The sequence below is a fragment of the Heterodontus francisci genome, unplaced genomic scaffold (assembly GCF_036365525.1).
Source record: "Heterodontus francisci isolate sHetFra1 unplaced genomic scaffold, sHetFra1.hap1 HAP1_SCAFFOLD_2353, whole genome shotgun sequence".
NCBI lineage: Eukaryota > Metazoa > Chordata > Chondrichthyes > Heterodontiformes > Heterodontidae > Heterodontus > Heterodontus francisci.
This window is the reverse complement of record NW_027140840.1, coordinates 20,001-23,054: the sequence shown is the minus strand read 5'-3', so window position 1 is coordinate 23,054 and position 3,054 is coordinate 20,001. Positions and strand designations below refer to the sequence as shown.

At 62.4% G+C, this 3,054-nt stretch overlaps 1 non-coding gene across 1 annotated transcript; it reads right to left on the bottom strand.

Annotated features, from left to right (window-relative positions):
• Positions 1-2,406: 2,406 nt before the first annotated feature.
• On the bottom strand, positions 2,407-2,560 carry LOC137361252 (5.8S ribosomal RNA). The gene has a single exon (XR_010972126.1). It is a non-coding gene; the product is annotated as a 5.8S ribosomal RNA (ribosomal RNA).
• Between the last annotated feature and the right edge of the window lie 494 nt (positions 2,561-3,054).

Below are 3,054 nucleotides of genomic sequence, written 5' to 3'. Positions count from 1 at the left end.
GAGCACCAGCTATCCTGAGGGAAACTTCGGAGGGAACCAGCTACTAGATGGTTCGATTAGTCTTTCGCCCCTATACCCAGGTCGGACGACCGATTTGCACGTCAGGACCGCTACGGACCTCCACCAGAGTTTCCTCTGGCTTCGCCCTGCCCAGGCATAGTTCACCATCTTTCGGGTCCTAACACGTACGCTCGTGCTCCACCTCCCCGCCGGAACGGGTGAGACGGGCCGGTGGTGCGCCCACCGCGCGGGGCGGCGGGATCCCACCTCGGTCGGCCCGCGCCGACCTTCACTTTCATTGCGCCGTGGGGTTTCGTGACACCCTTTGACTCGCGCACGTGTTAGACTTCTTGGTCCGTGTTTCAAGACGGGTCGGGTGGGTTACCGACATCGCCGCGGACCCCTGGCGCCGGCTCGTGGCTCTTCCGACTCGGCGGCGAGACGCGGTCGGGGCGCACTGAGGACAGTCCACCCCTGTTGACAGTCACACCGGGAGCACGGGGAGCCCGTCCCCCCCCACTCACGAGAGGGGAAGGCGCGGCAGCGGTCACTATCCCTCGACCCCGGGAAACGGCGAAGGCTCCTGCCGGGGGGCTATAACACTCGCCGCCGGAGCGACGAGCCACCTTCCCCACCGGCCTTCCCAGCCGACCCAGAGCCGGTCGCGGCGCACCGCCAGCGGAGGAAATGCGCCCGGCGACGGCCGTGCCCGCGCGGGGGGCGGTCCCAGCAGAGGAGATCCGCCGACACCCCAACGCGACCGACCCGTGCCGCCGAGTTGAATCCACCGGGCAGACTGCGCGGACCCCACCCGTTTACCTCTTAACGGTTTCACGCCCTCTTGAACTCTCTCTTCAAAGTTCTTTTCAACTTTCCCTTACGGTACTTGTTGACTATCGGTCTCGTGCCAGTATTTAGCCTTAGATGGAGTTTACCACCCACTTTGGGCTGCATTCACAAGCAACCCGACTCCGAGAAGACTCGATCCCAACGAGCCGGGGGCCGCTACCGGCCTCACACCGTCCTCAGGCTAAGCCTCGATCAGAAGGACTTGGGCCCCGGAGCGTCGTCAGAGAAAGAGGTCTTCTATACGCCACATTTCCCACGCCCGCCAGGCGAGCGGGGATTCGGCGCTGGGCTGTTCCCTCTTCACTCGCAGTTACTAGGGGAATCCTTGTTAGTTTCTTTTCCTCCGCTTAGTAATATGCTTAAATTCAGCGGGTTGTCACGTCTGATCTGAGGTCGTAGGCAGAATGGTGAGCGATCGCGTGCGTGCGTTTCTCAACATCGGATGGCCCCCGCCCAGACTTAAACGCAGCACCAAAAGCTCCAGGCCGGCCGGTATATCTCGCAACTTACTGACAACGGCACCTCGTACTCAACCCTCGGGGGGGGGGGCGCTCACCAGGCCAGGGGTTAGTAACGAGCGGATGTGCACGCGTGTCGACGTCGGGCTTGCGACCGGGCTCGGCTCATAACTGTTCCGGAGTGCCGATAAGGGAGGTGCCGAAGACAAAGAGCGTGGGCGCGGTGCTGGTTTGAACTGCACGAGGGCAGGAGAGAAAAGCGAGCAGCCCACGGGAAGCAAGCGTGGAAAGGACCCGAGACTAGCAGCAGCTAGAAGGCGTGGCAAGAGTTTGGAGCACGTGCAACCGGGGTGGGGGAGTTGGTTCGAAAAGCAGGCAGCAGAGACCAGGGGGACAGGACCGTGCGGCACTGACTAGGTGCACCCTCAGATGTAGGCGAGCTTGCCGGAGGCACAGCGGGAGGCATGCGTGTGGAAGGAGACAGGGCTCCAGCACAACACGCAGCACCGCAGGGACTCCATGGCAAAACTGCACAAACACCGAATGAGGGCACGCAAAGCCAGCGAGGCAGCACGGCAAGCCCACAGTCAACTACGTCAAGCTCTCCTCCTCCTCCTCCTCGTCCAGAACCACTAAACCACGTCGACCACTGGCAACAGCCATCGAGACCGAACCACACGGTTTGCGTCCACCGACATGCCACACCGAGTCTCTCTCTCTCTATGCCGATTCACCAGGCATCGTTCCCATCTCTGCTCTGCACACTCCACAGAGAGTCAACTCTGCCCTCCACGATCCATTCGGAGGCTAACGGCCCGGCAGCAAGCAGTCCCAGCACTGACGCAGTCGTTCGTTTGCAACCCACTGACAGCCGTCCTGGGAAAAGCAGAGGCTGGCCGAGACCAGTGCCGGCGCGCCCGGAGGCCCACGCCGGACTGCCCCCCATCGCGATTAAATGGAGGGACAGAGGTCGAACTCTCCCAAAGGCGGAGTAAACTCCAGGTCTGCACTTAGGGGGACGAAGAGGAGCAAAGGAACCTCTGCGACAAAACCCCAGCCGCGCTCCCGCCGGCAAAGGCGAGTGCGATTGATTGTCAAGCGACCCTCAGACAGGCGTAGCCCCGGGAGGAACCCGGGGCCGCAAAGTGCGTTCAAAGTGTCGATGATCAATGTGTCCTGCAATTCACATTAATTCTCGCAGCTAGCTGCGTTCTTCATCGACGCACGAGCCGAGTGATCCACCGCTAAGAGTTGTCTCAGGTTTTCGGTCCGTCCCTCGCGCGAGGGGTCGAACCCGGAACGTGCGAACGCTCCCCCGCCCTCCCCAATGGGGTGTGGGGGGTGGGAGAGCCCCAGCCTGGCACGGCCCTTCGGATTTCAGTCGAACAATCACAATGACCAAAGAAAGGTTTTCACGCGGCCAACGTGGTCAGGGCGCTCGCGAGGCGAAGCGCGTCAGCTCGTCCGACGCCGGAGCCCAACCGTGCCGACGCGCACCACGGACAACAGAGGCAGGGTCTCTGCCGCCACCGAGGCCGGGAGGACGAGGAGAGAGAGAGAGAGCGAACGCGGACGGACTGAGTGGGGTACAAGGCCGACAGGATGAGCCCGCTGCGGGGAAACAAATCCTGCCTCCGCGGCCAGGTACATTCTCTCGAACGTCACGGCTGCCATCTCAAGCTCGACACCGGCAACGGACACGCGAGTCTTTAAACCGCCGCTCCGCCAAAAGCACCAGCTCGCGGGG